The sequence below is a fragment of the Canis aureus genome, chromosome 6, assembly GCF_053574225.1.
Source record: "Canis aureus isolate CA01 chromosome 6, VMU_Caureus_v.1.0, whole genome shotgun sequence".
Classification (NCBI taxonomy): domain Eukaryota; kingdom Metazoa; phylum Chordata; class Mammalia; order Carnivora; family Canidae; genus Canis; species Canis aureus.
In genome coordinates, this window is record NC_135616.1 from 5,963,014 (window position 1) to 5,987,545 (window position 24,532).

At 41.9% G+C, this 24,532-nt stretch overlaps 1 long non-coding RNA gene and 1 pseudogene across 1 annotated transcript in view; one reads left to right on the forward strand and one right to left on the reverse strand.

The window, feature by feature from the left end:
• The window catches only part of LOC144315103 (uncharacterized), a 45,895-nt gene extending 34,971 nt beyond the window's left edge, over positions 1 to 10,924 (forward strand). Inside the window, exons 2-4 of the long non-coding RNA XR_013380887.1 lie at positions 6,047 to 6,253; positions 7,368 to 7,487; positions 9,851 to 10,924. This is a non-coding gene — a long non-coding RNA (uncharacterized LOC144315103). The remainder of the gene's footprint in view (positions 1 to 6,046; positions 6,254 to 7,367; positions 7,488 to 9,850) is intronic.
• Positions 10,925 to 11,345: 421 nt separating this feature from the next.
• On the reverse strand, positions 11,346 to 11,727 carry LOC144315340 (small ubiquitin-related modifier 2 pseudogene; annotated as a pseudogene).
• Positions 11,728 to 24,532: the final 12,805 nt, after the last annotated feature.

Genomic DNA, 24,532 nt, shown 5'->3' on the forward strand with positions numbered 1-24,532 from the left:
TCCATTAAATGCCAGATATATTCCAAAGTCCTAGATGCCAATTCAACCTCTTGATATAAATTTTTTAAAATTTACATACTCTTTTGATACATACATAGCGTAAGCAATGATACAAAATTCAGAAGGTTCTAAAGAGAATAAAATGAAATATCCCCCTGCTCCCCTATCCTGCAGCCATCCCAGCCCCATCCTTGGAAACAAATAATAATAATTTCCTTTCTTGTGTATACTCCATCGATATTTTATGCATCTATAAGCATGTATCTATATCTTTCTTTTCTTTCCCAAATTGTGTCTCCTGCCCCCACACTCATTTCAGATGTATCTCAGAATGAGACTCTATTTGGAGATAAGGCCTTCACAGTGGTGATTAGGATGAAATGAGGTTGTATGGGTGGGTCTTAATCCCCAGTGAAGGTTGTTCTTATAAGAAGAGATTAGGACCTGGGCACACACAGAAGGGAGACCATGTGAAGGCCAAGGGGGTCCTACAAACCAAGGAAAGAGGTTCAGAAGAAACCAATACTGCCAATACTTTTTTTTTTATAATAAATTTATTTTTTATTGGTGTTCAATTTGCCAACATACAGAATAACACCCAGTGCTCATCCTGTCAAGTGCCCCCCTCAGTGTCTGTCACCTATTCACCCCCACCCCCCACCCTCCTCCCCTTCCACCACCCCTAGTTCGTTTCTCAGAGTTAGGAGTCTTCATGTTCTGTCTCCCTTTCTGATATTTCCCACACATTTCTTCTCCCTTCCCTTATATTCCCTTTCACTATTATTTATATTCCCCAAATGAATGAGAACATACAATGTTTGTCCTTCTCCAATTGACTTACTTCACTCAGCATAATACCCTCCAGTTCCATCCACGTTGAAGCAAATGGTGGGTATTTGTCATTTCTAATGGCTGAGTAATATTCCATTGTATTAATAAACCACATCTTCTTTATCCATTCATCTTTCGATGGACACCTGCAACGTGAAAATAAAAGGTTGGAGAACCATTTACCATTCAAATGGTCCTCAAAAGAATGCAGGGGTAGCCATCCTTATATCAGATAAACTAAAATTTACCCCGAAGACTGTAGTGAGAGATGAAGAGGGACACTATATCATACTTAAAGGATCTATCCAACAAGAGGACTTAACAATCCTCAATATATATGCCCCGAATGTGGGAGCTGCCAAATATATCAATCAATTAATAACCAAAGTTAAGACATACTTATATAATAATACACTTATACTTGGTGACTTCAATCTAGCTCTTTCTATCCTCGATAGGTCTTCTAAGCACAACATCTCCAAAGAAACGAGAGCTTTAAATGATACATTGGACCAGATGGATTTCACAGATATCTACAGAACTTTACATCCAAACTCAACTGAATACACATTCTTCTCAAGTGCACATGGAACTTTCTCCAGAATAGATCACATACTGGGTCACAAATTGGGTCTGAACCGATACCAAAAGATTGGGATCATCCCCTGCATATTCTCAGACCATAATGCCTTGAAATTAGAACTAAATCACAACAAGAAGTTTGGAAGGACCTCAAACACTTGGAGGTTAAGGACCATCCTGCTAAAAGATGAAAGGGTCAACCAGGAAATTAAGGAAGAATTAAAAAGATTCATGGAAACTAATGAGAATGAAGATACAACCGTTCAAAATCTTTGGGATGCAGCAAAAGCAGTCCTGAGGGGGAAATACATCGCAATACAAGCATCCATTCAAAAACTGGAAAGAACTCGGTGTTCTGCCAATACTTTGATCTCAGATTTCTAGCCTCTAGAACCGTGCGAAAGTTTCTGTTGTTTTAGCCACCCAGGTGTGATATTCCTTACAGCAGTCTTAGCAAACCAACACACCCCTTCCTTTTACAAACTGCCAGCACACAACGCCCACTTTGCTGTGCCTTCCTTTTCACTTAGTGTATTGTAAAGAAGTACATAAAAGCTTCCTACTTCATTTTTTTTGTATAAATACATGGATTCTTTTTATTGTATGGACTTAGCATAATTTATTTGACCACTCTCCACTGATGAACATTTAGATTATTTCCAGTATTTAAAAACAACACTGCAATGAGCACTGGGTGTTATAGTATATGTTGGCAAATTGAATTTAAATAAAATATTAAAGAATTAAAACAATACTGTAGATAAAAAAATAAATAAATAATCTTTTACATAACTAATTTCACACATGGACAGGTATATCCATGCAATCAATTTCTAGAAGTGGTATTGAGACAAGGAAACTGAAAGCACTTTATGAAAGTCTGCTTTTCTGCTACTTCTATTCTTGCTAAGACCTACACCCCTCCTTACACATGCCTTACACAACAGATAATGAATGTCCTCCTCCTAAAGGTCAAGGTGTTAATGATTTTTTTGGAGTGTTCCAGCACAGTAGATAATGCCTGAGGGGTGACTTGGGTGGGTAGGGTCATCATAAATGTTTTCCAAGACCACAGACTCACGGAGACCCTGGCTCCAGGGCATGAGTATCTTATGGAGGACACCCAAACACTTCTTCCTGGATGCCTCAGAGGACGCATGCACTGGACCACAATCCTCAATAAAAACCCCCAGACCCTAAGCAAAGACTAGACTCACTCTTTTTTCCTTTGTGAGCCTCCTGGACACTCTGTGTTTATTCATACTCTTTCTGTCTTCAATAAACTCTTTCCTTGCTTCCTCTTGACTTGCACTTGATTTCTATTTGCATGGAGCCAAAGACTTCCTTGGCTCGTCTTGGGGGACACCCTCTGGGTCCTCGGGCCCAGCCAGCCTGCATCAGTATTGATGGGCTTATGGGCATGTGCAGTAACATTTTTTACAGTCATTGATGGTTTGTCTTTCCTAGAGTATAGAGATTTGTGTGCCTCATAGAAGTACTGAGGGTAGTAGTAGTTTACGCTCCACTCCCTCCACAGTCTGTGTCTTGCCTTGGGAAGTATCATCTTGCATTTCTCTCATTATGAGTGGGGTTGAGCATCTTTTCATAAATTTAAAGGGTATTTGTATTTCATATTTTGGTTAAGCTTCTTTTCCTACAAAGCTTTTTTTTTTTTTTTTTTTTTTGGTATGGTAGATATCTTTATTTGTTAGAAAAATAGTCATTTTCAGTGACACAAGTGGCAAGTATTCCCTCAGTTTTTTTTTAAATTTTTTTTTAAATTTTTATTTATTTATGATAGTCACAGAGAGAGAGAGAGAGGCGCAGAGACACAGGCAGAGGGAGAAGCAGGCTCCATGCACCGGGAGCCCGACATGGGATTCGATCCCGGGTCTCCAGGATCGCGCCCTGGGCCAAAGGCAGGCACCAAACCGCTGTGCCACCCAGGGATCCCTATTCCCTCAGTTTTATTGGCCTTTTTATATATTGCTTCTGAGGTCATGTCAAAAAAATTTTTAATGTAATTAGATTTATTATTTCCTGTTTGAATGATACAATGGCTTCTGATTCCAAATACACGGAGTTAGGTCAAACTTTGGAGATAAGGATACCCTCCACAAGACTGCCCTCACTTGAGACACCAGCCTCTATTCAGGCTCCCCAGGATCACTGGGCTTCAGTTCTGACCATGGGGCTGCAAGTTTGGGTGTTTCCACTACCCCTGCTGGTTGAATAATTCACCAAAACACCTCACAGAAGTCAGGGAAGGGCTGTTCAATTTTATAATTTCAGTTTTGTTATAGCAAAAAGGAAACAAATTAGAACCAGCCAAAAAAAATAAATAAATAAAAAAGAGAGAGAGAGAGAGACACCTAGGGTGAAGTCTGGGAGGGTCCTAAATGTGAAGCTTCTGGTGTCCTCTCCCTGTGGAGTCAGGATGCATCACCCTTCTGGCACATCAGTGTGTGACAATATGTAGAGTACTGGCAACTAGGGATGCTCACCTGAATGTTGATGTCCAATGGGGTTTGTTTTTTTTTTAATTGATTGATTGATTATTTGAGAGAAAGAGAGAATCTCCAGCAGACTCCCACCAAGTGTGGAGACAGACACAGGGCTCCATCTCAACAACTCTGAGATCATGGCCTGAACTGAAACCAAGAGTTGGACGCTAAACTGACTAACCCACCCAGGTACCCCTGTCTAGTGTTCTTAATTGGAGTTTCACTATTAATTGAATCATTGGCCACTTCACTGTACTCAATCTCCAGCTCACCTGTCCCTTCCTGGGGAGTTGGGTTGATATCACGTGGCTCAAAGCCCCAGCCCTCTAATCACTAGCTGGTCTTCCTATATAACCAGCTCCCCTCAGAGTCATGTCCTTACTATAAACCCTCAGAGTCCACCATGAATAAGAGACATTCTTATTATTTGGGAATCTCCAAGGTTTTAGAGCTTATTTCCCAGGAACCAGAGGCAAAGACCAGCCAAATTCCTCATCACCCAGGATACAGATTCTGGATTTTGTATCATACGTAGAAAGTTCTTCCCTTTTTAAAGATTATTACAAAACTAAATTGCTCCAGAATTTCTACTACAACCTGATTATTCCATTTTTTCCCCCAAAATATGTTTTTTGATCCATTTGGAACTTATCCTAGCTTATAGAATAAAGATTTAGCTTATTTTTTTCTAGACAGTTGTCTTAAAACATTTATTAAATAAACTATTTTTCTTCCGCTGATTGAAATGCCAGCCTTATGATATACCAAATTCCTGTATGGATCTAGACCTATTTCTTAATCTCTTAGGGTGTTCCATTGATCTATTTTTTTATGTGTTCATACAGCACAGTTTGAATTATTACAGTTTTATAATTTATTATTTCAAATTAATATTAATAGTAAATTTCTGTAAACTTCTACAAAGCATTCTTTTGGAACAGATTTAAAATAAAATGCCAATTAGAGGTAAGATACCAATATAGCTGTCAGGTAAGTTGCCAGGATGTAATTGATCTGGCTTCTGAGCCATTTAGCAGCTTAGAGTAGGAATTGCTTCCAATTAATTCAGGCCCCTTTTATGCCAGAATTGAAGGTTACTCACCAAACTGTGTGCCATACTTTTGCCTTTTATGAGAAATCATTTAATCACATGCACAATTCTCACTGCATTGGAAATAGCCCAATGAACTGTAGCTTCTGTTCTCCCCCAGTGCATCAGAAGCACTGGCTTTCTCAATAGCCAGTTGTTGAATGGGTTGAGCACACACTTTCCTCATGCTTTCTGCCTCCTGCCCATCATGATCCCTGGGTGAAGTCAGCCACTTGCTCCCAGCAGACTCAATGGGCTTCCTTCTGCTCCTAACCAAGGTGAATCTAAGTCAGCCAGTCTAACCCCGGCCCAGGGTTGGAAGGACCTAGTTCTTTGTGGTCAACTCTGGTATTTTCACTTTCACACTGGATTTTTCCTCCAGACTAGGCAAAGAAAATTGGTGGAACAGACCACATACTTGTCTCTCTCATAGGTAAAAGTGAAGGATTGTGAGCTTGTCTGTGAATAGGGCACAAATTTTAGATCTTGCTTCTGTAGCATCAGCTGAGAAGATGAACTTTCAGAGTTCCCAATAAGGTTGTCCAAATGTCTGCCTTATCCTATCTTTCCATCTTATTTAATCTTTATATCCATCAGCATTTAAAGGCATGTAATGTGTTCTTCAATAGAAAACTATGGAAGTCCTATTTATTTATACATGTATTTATTTATATCAGACGAGGGTCAAATCCATCTACTGCTGAGCACTGTGTGATGGAGATGGAGGGGGTAACAGATAACAGAGGACCTCAGGTTTCAGAAAGCCTTTGAGGGACGAGGAGGTGAAGCATTAAGCCTGTACTTTTCATGGGAAAAACTGAGTTAAGAGAACTCAGGCTGTAAAGTGAATCCATAAGAACCTGTAAACCTTTGATGTTTTATTTCTCACTGTCCAGAAAGGACTTGAGGTGGTTTAAGTTTTATTGACATTTAAAAAAAAAAAAACTCTAGTAAAGTAGTATATTCACAAATATAAAAATCAATAAAATGTTATTATACATTAAATTAGTAATAACAGCTATTAAATGTTTGAACACAGGTTTCACCCTGCAGTCTGAAAGTGAAGCATTCCTATGACTTCCCTAAGCCAAAATGGTGTAAAGCAAAGAAGCAATTACCATTAATTTATACAGAAAAATTTGGAGTATTTCTGGATCTCTCTTTTCTGATTCCTTAGAACACATCTTGTTAAGGAGTGTACCAGATAAATCTAAGTACAGCATGGATGCTCACAGATAGCTCAAAGGTATGATGCTGGACACTGAGATGTTCTTTCCAGGGAAAGAGCTGGGAGGGGCCAGCCCTGCTGCTTGGGGTTGGTGCTGCCTCGGTAATGGCTGATTGCAAAACAAATGCTGAATGCTATTTTTGCTCTTTGCCTTTTTAGGTAAAAGCAAAAAATCTCTTTGGGTTTCTTCCAGTTAGCAAAAACATGTACTAATGTAGGTCTTTTGAAAAAGCCATGTGGTATAATGTGAATTTTTGCAAAACAGGGGACACCTGTATCTGTTTCCCTGAGGCAGAATGATTCATAAATATGAAGCCTTTTTATTATCGCAGGCACAGCAAAGACAGATAAGAAATGTGCTAAAGTTTTTGGCTTATAAATTCAAATGGTATGATGTAGAACAAGTGGAAAGGAGAAAAGTTGGGTGGAGTAGATATTATTGTAGGGTCTCTGGTGGCTGTCTTCTGGGCCATGACCAATCTAGCACCTGGAAACTAGTTGCCTGGTCCCTCCCTGGAGACTGCCCTCTACTCGCAGAAGACTGCCTCCCCTGAGATGATACCTCACCCCCTCCCTGAGGAGGTAGCTAGTGGCCAGTGACTGGCTAATGTGGGATACACAAGCCCTGCCTCCTTGCCTCAGTTTGGGCTCTAAAAGGCTGTCCCAGCTCCCCTTGGGACAGGCTGAAGCTGCAGTTTCCAATGCAGTAAGAGTGAGCTTCTCTTCCAGCCCCTACTCCCGCCTTTCTTACTTCTGGAAATTAGCTAGAACAGGAGAAAGATCCTGTCCCAAGGAACTTCCCAGGGCTCATGACAGGGCCAGGAGACCCAGTATCAGAAAGTATGACATGGATAGTTGGTGACCCAGTCATAGTAGTTCATGGAAACTGACCTTGGAGGGTGTGGTAGGCAGGGTTCTAAGATTGCCACCCTCCATTCCCAGCCCTGGGTGGATGTACATCTTCTCCCAGCTATTCAAACACCCATCTAGGAACTGTTGTGTTGGCACTTTGTAAATGTGATTAAGTTTCCAGATCAGTTGGTGTCAAGATAGGGAGATTATCTAAAGGTGAACATGCTATCTAATCACATGAGCCCTTTAAAAGCATAGATTTTTTTCCATCTGGTTACAGAGAGGGAAGTCAGAAATTTGAAGCATATGAAGGATCTGATGTGCTCTTGCTGGCCTGAAGATGGAGAAGCATCTCTGTCAAGGACATGGATGACATCTAGATGCTGAGAGCCACTCCCAGGTAAGAGCCAGCATGGAAGCCAGGACCTTGGTCCCACAACCAAAAGGACTTGAATTCTGCCAACAAGAAGAATGATCTGGGAAGTAAATTTCCCCCAGAGCCTCCAGACAAGAACTGCCTGGTCAACACCTTGATTTTAGCCTTACCCTGAGCAGGAAGCCAGCCATGTCATGCAGGACATAAATGAGTGAGCTAATAAATGGGTGTTGCTTTAAGTCACTTAAGTTTGTGGCAGCTTGTTCTGTATGCAGCAATAGTAATACAGGGACAGCCTGAGTGGCTCAGCGGTTGAGCACCTGCCGCTGGTTCAGGGTGTGATCCCAGGGTCTCAGGATCGAGTCCCACATTGGGCTCCCTGCAGGGAGCCTGCTTCTCCCTCTGCCTGTGTCTCTGCCTCTCTATCTCTCATGAATAAATAAATAACATCTTAAAAAAAAAAAGGAAAACTAATACAGGGGGACAATGCCGATAAGCTCCTCCCACTGCACAAAACTGCATTTAAGTGGGTCCATTTGATAGTATTATGTCCTGGGAGAAGAGGGGAGGAGTCCTTTGAATGTGCCTAGCCCTGCACTCAAGAAAAAGAGGAACAGGAGGCCTTAACAGACTTTGGAGAAAAAAAAAAATCCTCATTGGGTCTGATTAAATTTATCTAAGACTAGATCAAGTTTGCAAAAAAGAGACAGAATAAGGACTCAAGTTAAAAATTAGTGTGAGATCTAAAAAAATAAAACACCTAAGAGAAAACACAGGCAGTAGTCTCTTGGACGTCAGCCTTAGCAACATTTTTATGGATCTGTCTTCTCAGATAAATAGAATAAAAGTAAAATTAAACCACTGGAACTACACCAAAATAAAAAGATTTAGCACAGCAAAGAAAATCTTCAACAACAAAAAAAAGGCAACTCACAGAATGGGAGAAGATATTTGCAAATGATAAATCTGGTAAGGGGTTAATATCCAAAATATGTAAAGAACTTCTACAACTCAAGACCAAAAGAACAAACAATTTGATTTTAAAATGGGCAGAGGACCTGAATAGACATTTTTCCAAAGAAGACATCCAGATGGCCAACAGGCACATGAAAAGATACTCAACATCTCTCATCATCAGAGAAATGCAAATCAAAACCACAATTCACCTCACTCCTGTCAGAAAGGCTAGTACCAAAAAGATAAGAAATAAGTATTGATGAGGATGTGGAGAAAGAGAATACTTGTGCTATCTCTATTGGTGGAAAATAAGTTGGTGCAGCTACCGTAGGAAACAGTATGAAAGTCACTTAAAGGGATCCCTGGGTGGCGCAGCGGTTTGGCGCCTGCCTTTGGCCCAGGGCGCGATCCTGGAGACCCGGGATCGAATCCCACATCGGGCTCCCGGTGCATGGAGCCTGCTTCTCCCTCTGCCTGTGTCTCTGCCTCTCTCTCTCTCTCTCTGTGACTATCATAAATAAATTAAAAAAAAATTAAAAAAAAAAAAGAAAGTCACTTAAAAAATTAGAAATACAATATGATCTAACAATGTCACTCCTTGGTATTTATCCAAAGAAAAGGAGAATACTAATTTGAAAAGAAATAAGCACTCCTATGTTAATTGTAGCATTGTTTACAGTAACCAAGATATGGAAGCAATGCAAGTGTCCATTGATAGGTAAGTGGTTAATTAAAGTAGGTGTGGTATATACACAATGGAATAGTATTCATGCATAAAAAAGAATAAGATCTTGCCATTAGCAACAACATGGTTGGACTTCAGGGTATTATGCTAAATGAAATAAGTCAGACATAGAAAGACAAATACCACATGATTTCACTTACATGTGTAATCTAAAAGACAAAACAAGTGAAGAAACAGACAGAAAACCAAACAGACTCTTCAATACAGAGAACAAACTGGTGGTTGCTGTGTTGGGGGAGTGGCAAATGGGTGAAATAGATGAAGGGGAGTAAGAGTACAAACTTCCAGTTATGATATAAACAGATCCTGGAGATGAAAAGTACAGCCTAGGGAATATAATCAATAATATTATATAATAATGTTGTATAATGTGACAGATGGTAGCTTCAGTTATTATGGTGGGCACTAAATAATGTATAGAATTATCAAATCTGTATGTTGCACACTTCAAAATAACATTGTATGTCAACTACACTTCAATAATAAATAAATAAAATAATAATTAGTAAAATGAAGTTACATTTTTACACTTCTGAGTCCATGATATGTGAAATTTCTACTTACTGTGATTTGCATTTGATTGTTAAAAGTGTTTAAGATTTAAAAAAAAAAAAGTGTTTAAGACTTTCCTTACCCTGTAAATTTCTACAGGACACAATGATACATTTATCTTGTCCTGTTGCAGGCTATTCACATGCTAAGAAGGATTTCCCCATGCTCCCAGATCTTCGCTGAAATATGGATTAAAAGACTAAGAGAAACATCTACCAAATGCAACACATGAACCTGATTCAAACAAACTTTAAAGAAAAACTTATGAGATAATGGGGAAATTGGAACCCTGGTTGAATAGTTTACAGTGTTAAGAAAAATTATTGTTAATTTTCAAAGGTGTGATAATGGATATATACGTGCTTGGATGTAATCACACATAATGAAAGATTTATGGGTGAAATAATATAATGTCTGAGATAATGTCTGAATAATCACGTGTGGGGCTGGGGGATTAAGTTCATAGCAGACACAAGTTTGGTCATGAGTTGATGGCTGTTGAATTTTGGGTAATGGGCACGTGGAGTTTCATTATATTCATTCATTATGACAAAATATTTATTCTTTTTTATTTTGTGTATTTGAAACTTTGCCTTAAAAGAAAAGAAGGCCATGTTGGTCCCATTCTGGTTTTGGTGACTGACATCACAGGCAGTCTGCTCCCTGCTGGGTGCAGGGCTCCTCTGAGGGCTGCCTCTTTGCCAAGCAGAAGCTGTTCCAGGTATGGCCTTTCCCTTGCTCCTTTCATTCCTCTCAAGGTGTCTTGGCAGAAATTCTACTGCTCTTCTTTTATATCATCTCTATTTCTGAACTCCACCTCATGCTTTTCCTAATTATTCCCAACAAAGAGAAACTTGAAATTCACGTATGCTGCTGCTGCACATCTTGTTGCTGAAAGGGCTTACAGAAATAGCCCAAAGACCAGAATTTGTGGCAAGGAAAGCATCTGGGGAAAGATTTCTGCTTTATTTTTCTTTAAAATAAGGATATTTAGCACAGGTCTCAGGAAACACATAGTGAACCACATTTCATTTTCCTATTAATTATATTTGAGCTGAGACACAGAAGTAAAAAAAAAAAAAAATTTTCCTTTTTTTTAACAAGAAGTTTTTAATTCAACAACAAAGATGCATAACTTGATGGGAAACTATCTAGAAAACTATCATTTCCTTTAATTTATCTCTACTTAATGTTACCTTGTGCTACATATAACAGCTACATACAAAAAATTGTAAAATCACCCTTGGTTTTACAATGATAAGTGAAAAACATTAAAATTCTCCAATTGAGCAAAGTATAGAAGAATTTTTATATGGGTTTTTTGTTGTTGTTGTTGTTGTTTTTGTTGTTGTTAAAGATTGATAGCAAAATAATTTTACTGGAATGCAAAGATAAGAAAGAACTAAAGGAGTGCGCCACAAATGGAGAAAGGGAATATTTCCATAGAGGCATTTCTCTCCATCCCATTTCCATTTGATTTCGATCAAAACATATCATTGTCCATTTACTAAAAAGCAACAATGAAAACCAGAATGCTTATGCACATACACCAATTATTTTCTGTGCAACAAAAGAATGGGGAGAGGGGAAATGAAAGAATAGAGAAAAATATACCATACGATACAATACTAGTCAGGGTGTGGCGGAACCAAATTGTGGTTTTCTAACTGGGAATGTCTTCTTAGTCTGGAGGAACAGAGTTCTGGAGTGAAGTAGTAGACTCCCTTTTTAGGAGACACCTCTGTCTGCTGCTGGAACACAATTGCATGTTCTTCATCCATTTCCAACTGGGCAGGTATGCCTGTTTAATGGATTGGCTGCTTGTCAAATCAGAATCTGATCTGCCTCACTGACAAATCCTATCATTCACAACAGGCTTTTATCAGTTTATGAAGTAGTGTATGCCTCCTAATCCTAAACTGCACTACAGAAACATCCTGACCTGCTATCTTCAAATTAATGAACGTAGTTCTCAGGCTTAACTCATTTCTTGGGCTCTTCATTGGCCATGGTGAGCCCCAAGGTCTCCTGAGCTGCAGCTTACAAAGAAGGTACCAGGTTGGCACTGAAAGGAGGATGGGCAGTGGCCAAAAAAGCATTTTCTGAAATAAAAAATAAGTCCCTTAGAAGTATAAATTTAATTTGTTTAGAACCTACTAGACCAGCGCAGGAGAAAATCTTTATCATGAGTTTATTTCCAGTTTATTAATTGTGAAATACCTGAGACTTAGCTAGAGAAGTCTCAAACTCCCAGGTAACTGACATACCTGTGTAAGAGAAAGCTCTTAGCCGGGCAAGGCTTCCCAATACAGCCTGAAGAGCAAGAACAGCCCAAAGAGCATCAAAAAAGTGTAAAAGACTTGAGAATGAAGTTAACAAAACAGAAGGTTGACTCGGAAAACTATAAAACATTGTTGAAAGAAATTAAGGAAGATCTGAATAAATGAGACGATATCTCAGGTTGAAGGATCGGAAGACTTAATGTATTGTCAAGATGACAGCACTCCCTGCAGTGATCCATAGAGTCATTCGCTGCCATCCTTATCAAAATTCTAGCTGAGTTCTTTGCAGAGATTCACATGAGGATCCTAAAACTCATATGGAAACACAAAGGACTCAGAAGAGCCAAAACATTCTTTAAAAAGAAGAGCAAAATTAGAGGACTCATTTCTTAAAATAAAAACTGATTTTAAAGCTACAGTAATCCAGACAGCATGCTACTAGCAGAAAGACAAACATATAGGTCAATAGAATAGACACATTTGCAGTTAATTGATTTTCAGTGGGTCTCAGGGCCATTCCATGGGAAAAAGACTAGTCTTTTTGATAAATTGTTCTTGGATAACCAGATAGTCACTTGTAAAAAAATGCAATTAGATGATGTACATTATACCACATACAGAAATTAACCCAAATGGATTTTTAAAAATCCCATTCTAAAACTATAACACTCTTTATAGGTATAAATCCTTGTCACTTTGGATTAGGTAATGATTTCTTAGGTATGACACCTAAAGCATAAGCAACCAAAGAAAACATTGGCAAATTGAACTTTATCAAAGTTAAAAACTTTTGTGGGGATCCCTGGGTGGCGCAGCGGTTTGGCGCCTGCCTTTGGCCTAGGGCGTGATCCTGGAGACCCGGGATCGAATCCCACGTCGCTCCCGGTGCGTGGAGCCTGCTTCTCCCTCTGCCTGTGGCTCTGCCTCTTTCTCTCTCTCTCTCTCTGTGTGACTATCATAAATAAATAAAATTAAAAAAAAAAAACTTTTGTGGTTCAAAAGACACCATCAAGAAAAGTAAAAAACAACAACAACAAAAAACCCCTACATAATGGGAGAAAATATTTGTGAATCATATATCTGATAAAGCATTGATACTTAGAATATATAAAGAACTGTTACAATTTAATAATAAAAAGACATATAACCCAATTTAAAAATAGGTGAAGGATCAGAGTAGACATTCTCCAAAGAAGATATGCAAATAACCAAGAAGCACATGAAAAAATGTTCAACACCATTAGCCATCAGGCAAGTGCAACTCAAATTGCAGTGAGATACACTTCACACATACTAAGATAGCTATAATCACAAGGACAGATTGCTTTTTTGACCACTGCCACATGCCTCCCAAAAAGTGTCGGCAAAGTCATGGAGTGTTGACCCTCCAGCGTTGCTATTAAGAATGTAAAATAATGCGGCTGCTGTAGGAAGTAGGTTGGCAGTTTCTCAAATGGTCAGATATAGAGTTACCATATGACCTCCCAATTTTACTCCTAGGTATATACCCAGGAGAAATGAAAACAAAGGTCTACACAAAGACTTGTATATGAATGTTTGTTGTAGCCTGGGGCTAGGTGACCCTTTCTGAGATGGTTTGTCACAGGGCAGGCTATTGGCTGATAGCTCAGCTGGGTCCGTGGTCCTGAGAACTTGGTCCTTTCTCCATGAGCTCCTCCATGGGCTGTTCTGCTTTTTTGTGTTATGGTGACTGGTTTCCAAGAAGGAGAAGGGGCATCCCAAGAGACTGGAAGCAGAAGCTGCTGGTTTCTTAGGGCCTGGATCTGGAAACTGTTACCATTACCTCTGTTACATTTTATTGGTCAAGCAGTCGCAGAGCCTGGATTCAAGAGTAGGGGACATTGACCTCCACTCTTGATGGGAAGCATGTTAAAATTTTGATGACATGTTTTATAACTGCCACACCCCATAGTAATTTCCAGAGCTGGGATATTAATCCAGGTATGTCTGAATCATAAAGTTCAAAGTCATAAAAACTCTGCTTTAGATTTCAGATAGGAGGGAGTGGCAGACCCTTCCCTATCAGGAGCAGGGATGGAAGAGTGGGAAAGCTATTTAAAAATTTTTAGTTGGGGGACACCTGGGTGGCTCAGCGGTTGGGCATCTGCCTTTGGCCTACGGTGTGATCCTCGAGTCCTGGGATCGAGTCCCACGTCAGGCTCCCTGCATGGAGCCTGCTTCTCCCTCTGCCTGTGTCTCTGCCTCTCTCTCTCTCTGTGTCTCTCATGAATAAATAAATAAAATATTTAAAAAATATATTTTTAGTTGGTTTTAGGAGGGGTGTTGCTGTTTTATTACCCTGCTCGTAATCATGACCATTTTGGAAAAAAAAAAAACCAACTATTTGCAGTATTTATGGCAAATTTCAATGATGTCATTTTAATGCTGAATATCTGAAGATGGGAAGGTCAGAGACGAGGCTATTAAAAGAACAAACAGAAGAAGGGCTTGTTTCCCTTTTAGCAACAGATCTGAAGACAGGACTTGCCATGAACAAAAAGAGCTCTGTCTATGCTTTGGTTTTGAAGGAGAAGAACAGTCTCTTTACAGTGGGCATGTCTTAACTCAACACCACATTACTCAGCTGGGCTTTAATCCTAGGGCTACAATCAAACCATTCAAAACCCCATCATTATACCTGACAGATGGGGCATGTGCCAGCGTGATTCAGACCTCGTAGCACATCAAAATGGGAAGTCAGGGCTTTGTTCAACTGTTGGTTTTACGATGCAAATAGAATCCAGGCTCTTTCCTATTTTATTCTGTTATTGTTCCCCCAAGGTTTTCCCCAGAGGATAGAGAAATTCCAGCCATTGCCCTCATTTGCTTTGGGCATCTTGGATTTTGATACCATTACAGATGAAGATTTGCATAAATCCCAGCTGCTAAAAGGCTGGCTTAAGTGAATACGTGGTAAGTAGGATCTTGGTGCCTGGATGAGACCAGGTGCCTGGGAGTGAAGCTGACACAACTGTGTGTGGGACTGGAGCATCGTTACCAAAACAATGCACTGAGTAGGTCCCGAGGTTTTTCTCGTGGTGCTAACAAGGAGAAAACAGTCATTTTTGCAAACCACTGAGCTTATTTTCCAGAGTCAGACATCCTTACTGGGATTCCTAAGAGCTGTTATCCTGGGCCAACTGGAACGACCTCACTTTCAGCTGGGCATAGGCTCTATCTGCCGCAACGCTGCCCCCGGGGTCCCGGTCCTCTGAGTGGTCCACGTATAAGGGCTCTGTGACGGCCATTCACAGGAGTGGCCTGCAGTCTTGGGAGAAGGACAACTGTGTAAACAGGCGGTTCTACTAAAGGAACAGGCAAAAATCTGCTTCGTGAGCTGATTTTCTGGAAGGAATTGTCTCCTTTGGACGAGAAAGGACAAGGAATCTGGCATGGGACAGAATGGCCACAGGGCCCAGAGAGAAGTTTTTTCTTTCTGCAGTGTCCTGCCCTGAGGGCTCAGGCAACTACCAACAACCTTCCCAGCATCTTCGCCTGGCCGGGCTGTTCAGCAATTTGCTGCTGCTTTGCACAGGCTGGAACCCTTCCGTCCCTAATGGACCAGAAGCCATTAGCACCATCGATCGCTGGCCAGGATGCAGCCCCAGCCCCTCCCTGGGTGGTTTATGATCTCAGTGCTGAGACAGAGCACCGACGGACTGTCTTCCCAAGATGCGGTCTGGGCGGCGCTAGAATTCTTTCAACACGAGCCTTTAAATCAGGAGCAGAGACCCCAGAGGTTGAAGCATTATAAAAAGTTAGGCAGGGTTTGAGGCTGACAATTTGACATCAGTGCCGGTCTGAGGCTGCACACTTGGAAAAGCAGCTGAACACTTTAAGGGGACAGGGCTGGCGGAATGGGAACCATCGGAAGAACAAAGTTTTGGTTGAGTGGTATCCTTTCATCTCTGGGGAAGTCAGGGTCAGGAGTAAAGGCTTAAGGTCCCTGTGACTCTCACCTCCTCCCTGTGGCCTTTGCCTTCTGCTTCTTCCAGAGGATGGTTTGTTTGCCTGGTGCCTCCAGTCAACCCTGTGGCTCCAGCAGCAATCTCACCCAGGGGCTTTAGAGATCAGAGGTTTCCTTGGGGTGCTGGTGGCAGGGGGTGACTGTTTTTTTTTTTAATTTTTATTTATTTATGATAGAGAGAGAGAGAGAGAGAGAGAGGCAGAGACATAGGCAGAGGGAGAAGCAGGCTCCATGCACCGGGAGCCCCATGTGGGATTCGATCCTGGGTCTCCAGGATCGCGCCCTGGGCCAAAGGCAGGCGCCAAACCGCTGCGCTACCCAGGGATCCCGGGTGATTGGTTACATAGTACCAACTCTTTTTTTTTAATCCTTGTGTTAGGTATGATACTTAACATAAAATTTACTGTTTTAACCATTTTTAAGTGTGCAGTTCAATGGTATTAAGTGCACACACATTGTTGTACATCCATTTCTACAAATTTTCCATCTTCCCAACAGAAAATTTATAGCCTTGGCACAATAACTTCCCAGTTGCCTTGTCCCCCCAGGCCTTGGCGGGGGGGCGGGGGGAGTAACCCATATAGATGAATACAACTACAAGGTACCTTATATAAATGGGTTCATACAATATTTGACCTTCTGTGACTGGCTTATTTCACTTAGCATCAAGGTTCATCACGTTGTAACATGTGTCAGAATTTCCTTCCTTGGTAAGGCTGGATAACAGTCCATTATGTGTTTATACCATATTTTGTTTACCATTCATCTATAGATGGACATTTAGGTTGTTTCCATCTTTGGATTGGAAATAATACTGCTATGAACATGAGTGCACAAATATCTAGAGTCCCTGTTTTCAACTGTCTTGGATATACTCACAAGTGGATTTACTGAATCATATGGTGATTCTATGTTTAATGTTTTCAGGATTTGGTATACTGTTTTCCACCGCAGCAATGCACCAGGGTGCTAATTTCTCCACATCCTTGCCAACATTTGTTTTATTCTTTTTCTTCTTTTTTCCTTTAATGATAGCCATCCTAATAGAGGTGAAGTGGTGTCTCCTTGTGGTTTTGATTTGCATTTCCCTAAGGGAAATGCATTTGCATCCCTCATCATGTTGAGCATCTTTTCACATGCTTATTGGCCATCTGTTTATTTCTTTGGAGAAATGTCTATTTAAGTCTTTTGCCCATTTTTAAATTGGGTTTTGTGGTTTGTTTTTGTTTTTATCTTTGAGCTGTAAGAGTTCTTTATATATTCTGGATATTAATCCTTTAACAGATAGATGATTTGTAAATATTTTCTCCCATTCTGTGAGCTGTGAAAGAGCCCATTCTTTCACTCTGTTGATAACATCCTTTGATGCACAAAGTTTTAAAATTTTGATGAAGTCTAATTTATCTATTAGTTCTTTTGTTGCTTATGCTTTTGGTGTCATATCCTAGAAATCATTGCCATATCCTAGAAATCATTGCCAAATCCAATGTCATGAAGATTTCCCCCTATGTTTTTCTCTAAGAGTTTAATACATTTAGTTCTTCTGTTTAGACCTTTGATCCATTTGGAGTTATTTTTTATATATTATATAAAGTAAAAGTCCAATTTCATTATTTTGCATGTAAATATCCAGTTTCCCTGCATCATTTGTTGAAAAGACTGTGCTTTCCCCATTGAATGGGGGAAAGTGCCTATTTTTTTTTTTTTTTACTTTGGTAGATACTGCTCCCCTAAACCTTTCAGATTCCATATAGATCCAGGTAGATTTAAGTGTCTCTGTCATAAGCCTGAATGTGCTTTTAACCTTTGGGATCTGCCATCCACCCTGAATTCATAGGAATCAAATGTAGACCAGATTTAAGCAGGACTTAGGTTGTCTGGTTAGTACACAGTCAAAATTAGCCTTGACAATCTTTGTAGCACCATAAAATTACATTGAGTGACCCACCACAGAAAGTCAATCACAGCTGGCTTCCTCTTCTGTTTTATTATTTCTTAAAGATTTTATTTATTTACTCATGAGAGACAGAGAGAATGAGAGAGAGAGAGAGAGAGGCAGAGGGAGGCAGAGGGAGGCAGAGGCACAGGCAGAGGGAGAAGCAGGTTCCATGCACGGAACCCAATGTGGGACTTGATCCTGAGTCTCCAGGATCAGGCCTTGGGCTGAAGGCGGCATTAAACCTCTGAGCCACCCGGGCTGCCCTCCTCTTCTGTTTTAGACCTGACTACTTTTTGATGTGGGTAGTGGAGAGGGAGTTGGGTTTGACCACCAGATGGAGTGATTGGTGTGCATTGAAGGACCATTTTCTTAATGAAAAATATGAATCTATACCAATAAAATCATTTCCAGGATATCTAGATACTCACAAGATGCCCTGTCCCAGGCAGAGATTGTCCACTGAAACAGCAAAGCCTTTGCTTCCACTCACTGCTCATTCCAAAGAATGTGTCCACTGGGTGAGGTGTGCTCCTGGCACTGTGTTAATTGTGTTTTCTCTCACTCTCTGCAGATTGCAAAAGGTTTAATTTGCATACGTTAAAAGGTATGTTGTATGGCTCCACTATGGGCCACAGGCAGCTGAACATCTGGCCTGTTTGTGGGTTCCAAAACCACTCCTTGTCTACCTTCATTTTGTTGCTCTTTGGGCTCCATTGGCTAGAAGTACATTGGTCTTCTGACTTCAGTATGGCTTTGGCCTTGGCTCCACTCCTGGATTAACTGCTCCCTGTAATTTGGCTTTTGGATGGCTGCAACTTCTTGGATCTTGGATTGTTGTTTGTTGAAGCTTGGTTGGCTTTCAAATTAACTTCTGAACTTGGACAGCTAGATTGCAGGGCTCAGGTTCACAATTGGAAGGCCTGCCCTTCCTCTGTCCCTGTGTGTGCCAGGCCACTGCCCAATGAGGGTTTTTCCTTCCTCCCCACCCTCCCGAGTAGAGAGAGAGAGAGAGAGAGAGAGCGATCAGATACTGAGGACTCCCAGGCTTCTGGAATCTGCTTCCCAGACTGACCCTAGATGCAAGTTGGAATCTCTGGTCTGGGGCTGGGTTCCTCTTCCTCTGGGACATCCTAGACCTTCCTGAGGGAGGAAGGAGACATTTCCTATCACTCCTGAAATATCATCTGGGATCTAGGTGGTCACTGTGGACTCTGTGACCACAAGGTCACTCTTCTCTGGACATTCCACCATTCAGGGTTATTGAAAAATGTCTTGTCAATTCTAGTTTTCCTTTACTCTTGATTTACTTCAGTGTGTTCACTAGTTAAATGTCACTGCTGGCTTTTTAGGGAAGACTCTTTGGTCCTGCACCCAGGGTATTATTAGCATTTCCTAGCACTGGCCACTGTCTTGAATTTCTCTGGGTAGACTGGCTAATTCCTCAGCTAATTCCAAGAGGGAGATCTTCCATGGTGCTCTCACCACTCATTTACAGTAGGAAACCAAACTGAACGAACCAAATCATAACAATATTTTCCACATTGAGAGGTCATGGCTATTTCCACCATGCTAAGAAGCTGGACCATCCCATATATGTCCACCTCCAGAGCTGGTGGGGAAGCCAAAGACACAGCTGATTGAAACAGAGATTCCCACTCATTGTAGTGCGAGCAGAATTGGGACACCTGTGGTCCTTGCCCATCCCCAGCATCCATAGATTTTCTGACAGAGTTTTTGAGCAGTATAAGAGGTGCCATTTCTTGAACATTTCCATGCACCATCTCTGTGCCAGATACTTTCTCTATACAAGATACTATACCTGTCCAGACAATGGTTTATCTTCACAACCCTTGGAAGATAATGCCCTTATCTTTGTAGAGAGGGCATTAAAATCTCTGATTCATGGTCAATGGAAACAGAGATCAGATGGTTCAAGCAGCTTGCCCAGGGTCACACTGGCTGGTGACTGGCAAATTCCGTGCTGCTTGATTCCAAAACTTTTATTTTGAACATTTTACCACATAAGTGCTTTCAAAATTGTGAAGTAGCTAAATCTCATCTTTATTGCTTTCAGCTTTTCCCCTTTCCGGTATACTCCATTTGTGACACCATAATTCACTACAGTACCTCACTTGGTCCTATGCCTTCAGGTGGAATCCTGAGCTACATTTTGTTTCCTAATTTTTCTCCTCATTCTGAAATAATTGGCCCCGGAGCCATCCCAGTAGGCTTGGCACTGGACTGGGTAATTCATTATGCAACAAGTTTGCAATATTAATAGAAGATAGTGGCTTCATCTGTCTTCCTTTTTATTATATATTTGCACTTTGATGGAACTCTAGTTCAGAGGACTGTTGGTAGGAATTTGAGGTACATAACAACTGAGGAATGGAAAACATTTTTGGACACGCCTTGTCAGTATCCTGCAAATTGCAAGTCATACCACAGAGGCCAAAGGGGACAGGCCGGCCACAAGGCTGACTGCTCCCTTGGCAGGGAGGGGAAAGACACCATCTCCTTCCTGACTCCCTTTCCATAAATGCTGAGATGAGACAGAAGAACTTTGTGGTCAGCACTGTAAGCACTCTGATGGGATATATGAGATCAGAGACACTGGAATCACCTCCAAGGAGCCAGACAGAAAGGCAAGCAAGACTGTGGTAGGGGACCAGTGTAGTGCAGACAGGTGGGGTTTAAACCCAAGATCTGCCACTTGTCTGATGCAACCATCACCCACTCTGGGCCTTAGTTTCCTAAGACAGGGATAGAAGCATTTATTTCACAGGTCTGCAAGGATTAAGGGAGTGCTCCACATGCTAAGAGTTAGTTATGCATGTTCTGGAAGAGCACTCAGCAAATGGTATCTCAGGAAGTGCAAAATACCACTAACTGTACACTCAAAAATGGTTATGATGGTAGATCTTACGCTACATATATATTATGGACTGAATAATTGAGACCGCCTTCTAAATTCTTATGTTGAATCCCAGCTCCCCAGTGTGAAGGTGTTTGGAGGTGGGGCCTCTGGGAAATTATTAGATCATGAAGGTGTTGATTTCTTGATGGGATTAGAAGAGGACAGTCGAAGAGGAGACAAGAGACAGCTTGCCCCCTCTGCTCTTCATCACATGAGCACACAGCAAGAAGATAGCCATCTGCAAACCAGAAAGAGAGCCTCACCAGACGATGGATCTGCCAGACATTGGCCTTAGACTTCCCCTCCTCCAGAACTATGAGAAATAAATTTGTTGTTTAAGCCACCCAGCCTGTGACGGATTTGTTATAGCAGCCCAAGCTGACTAACATGGTGTATTTTTATTTAACGATTTTATTTATTCATTCATGAAAGACACATAGAGAGAGAGGCAGAGACACAGGCAGAGGGAGAAGCAGGCTCCATGCAGGGAGCCTGATGCAGGACTTGATTCCAGGACCCCAGGATCATGCTCTGAGCCAAAGGCAGATGCTCAACTGCTGAGCCACCCAGGTATCCCAAGACAGTGTATTTTAACCACAATCTTTAAAGGTGCAGAATGACACAGTGCTGATCCACAGTGCTCCCTTTCCTTGTTCTTCCCAGAATAAGACAGTTTGCTGGGGGTAACACCTGACTTCTATCACATTTTAGCCAAATGTCACAGTGGTAGGGGGCATAGGCCTGGCTCTCCTATTTTGGAGAAGTTATTTGAGGCTTGGTTAGCGCCTCATTCTTATCCTATCACATGGAGGCTGAAAGTGGCCGTTCTGCCGTCAGCCACAGCAGAGTTGATGCAAAGAGATTAAGCCCTTGTGGCCACTGTGCTGGAGGAGGCAGTCTGGGCCATCTGCCCAAATGTATGTCAAGACCCAGTGACTCTGACTGAGTCTCAACAGATGAGCCACCTTCAGTCTCAACAGATGATCCACCCTCAGCCTCAAAGAAGGAAAATGGATTTGCAAAGAACGAATGGAGACGCCATCTTCTCCTGACAGAGGTAGATCCTGGCTGGGAGCACAGAATCTTGGAGCCAGACAGCAGGGTCTCAGGAAATGGTGGGAAAGCAGTCAGGAGCTATCTCTTTGCTGCAGGTAGCTGGAAGGCACAGAGTAAATGGGAGGACACAGAAGAGCCAGCAAGAAAGAGCGACAAGCCTTCAAGGGGGCTCAGTGACTTGTGAACAACCTGAGAACAGGCAGGAGGCAGGCATCAAAACTCCAAAACACCATGGCACAGGGGAGTCCCCTGGTGTGTGTGACCGTAGTCAAGTGGGGCTTCCATTCCCACCATCAGTGAAACCTTGGAGTTTCTGCAGTGCAGCAACACGGATGAGTCTCAAAAACATGTTGAGGCAAAGAAGCTAGACAAAAGAGTACACATGGTTTGCTTCTATTTGTACGAAGTTCAAAGAGACCAACAAATTTAGGGTGGTGGAAATGTGAGTGGTTATATTCTGGCTAGGGACAGAGCTTTGGGTGGGGAGTGGCTGGAAAGGGAAGCAGGAAGGAACATTCTGAGGTGGTGGTTCTCTGTCTCCATTGGGTAGTGGTTATCAGGTGTAAAACTCAATGAAGAGTACACTTAAAACCTATGCAGTTTACTGACTTCTACTCTACCCCAATCAAATTAACTAATAAACACACACAATTATGTCCAAGTGTACAAAGCCTTGTGCTACATGTTTACAGGCTACAGGCATAAATCCCAATGAGAATCCGCTCTAAGGGAGTACAGAGCAGAGAGGGGGTCTAGGTCAGATGGGAGATATGGTCAAAAGTCCTAGAAGAAGAAAGCCGATAATAGTGTCCTTCGAGAGGTAGGTACAAAGGGCCACCAGAGGCTAGAGGGAGGAGGACTACTTCTAGCTGGAAGAACTGCACTGGGCTTCATAGGGGAAGCAGCGTATGAGTGGGACTTTCAAGGAGTTGGACAAGAACCAATCAGGTAGTAGTAGCAGCAGAATGAAAGCAGAGTGAGAGGATGTCTGGGAAGCGGCCCATGGTTCCATTTGGTTGAGGGGCAGGTCATGAGAAGAGAGCAGTGGAAGAAAAAGTTAAAAAGAAGGTGGGATCCATCTGCACAAGGGTCTTGAGTGTCAAGTGGAGGAGTCTGGGTTTAGTAGCAGGCAGTTGAAGCACGTCAAGCAGGGATGTGATACTGGCGTGATGTCCAGCTTAGACTCAGGAAGAAGGGTTCTTCACAGTGACGCTTGGTTTACAGCCACTTAGCGTCTTCTACCCAAAGAGAGATCCGTGACCAGCAGCACCGGAATCACCTGGGAGCCTATTAGAAAGGCAGACTGCCCAGTCGATTCCACCTAGGGAATCAGAATCTGCATTCTGACAAGATCTCCAGGGAGTTCTTGTGCGCATCAAAGTTTAAAAAGCACTGAGGGGGGATCCCTGGGTGGTGCAGCGGTTTAGCACCTGCCTTTGGCCCAGGGTGCGATCCTGGAGTCCCGGGATCGAGTCCCACGTCAGGCTCCCGGCATGGAGCCTGCTTCTCCCTCTGCCTGTGTCTCTGCCTCTCTCTCTCTCTCTGTCTATCATGAATGAATAAATAAATCTTAAAAAAAAAAAAAAGCACTGAGGAGGGCACTTGTGGGACGAGCACTGGGTGTTATGCTATATGTTGGCAAATTGAACTCCAATAAAAAAAAATTTGAAAAAAAATTGAAAAAAAAAAGCACTGATCTACAGATTAGATAACGGAATACTGGTCTTGTGTGGAGACAGAGGGTCCTCAACCAATCCTTTGTTGCCTGAAATCCTGAGCACCATGGAGGGAATGTATGTAGATGAGGGATCTTTATGCTGTTGACTGCACTGGAACAACGGTTCATCTCTGGAGCCTACAGAAGAGCAAATGAAACTCAAGGTAAGGCAGGAGCAAAATACCCAAAGCAGAAGTGCGATTGCTTCTCCCTTTCACATTGGCATCTGACGGCAAAGGCCTCTCTGGGTTAGTAATGGTGGAATCAATATTCCTGACTATAGAGTGGAAGCCAGGAGTACTTCATTTGAATAATTTATCATCCCCCAGCATTAGGAATTGAAGACTTGCCAACTACAGAGTTCTTTAAAAGGTCATAGTCCCTTTTAATCATTTTCTCCCTGCCCTTTCAGGGCCGCTCCCCATATACCATGCCAGACTTTGTCAAGATAATTCTAGGTTGTTTTTTTTTAGCACTTTTTAAAAAAAAATTTTATTTATTTACGATAGTCACACACACACACACACACACACACACACACACACAGAGGCAGAGACATAGGCAGAGGGAGAAGCAGGCTCCATGCACTGGGAGCCCGACGTGGGATTTGATCCCGGGTCTCCAGGATGGCGCCCTGAGCCAAAGGCAGGCGCTAAACCGCTGTGCCACCCAGGGATCCCCTGTTTGTTTGGTTTTTTTAAAGCTACTTTGTCTATAGTGAATTTTCCTGTTTAAAAGTCAGCTGACTTTTGAGAAGTGCTCCTGTTGGTTCCAAGCACAGTGAGGATCTGGTCAGTGAAGGCTACTGTTGCTGGGGTCCCCTGTGTTTGTATAACTCGTCCTGTCCTACAGCCCAGGTGCTTCAGTACCTGTCCTTGTCCCCCAGCCTATCTGAAGCTCGCATCTTGCCTGGTTC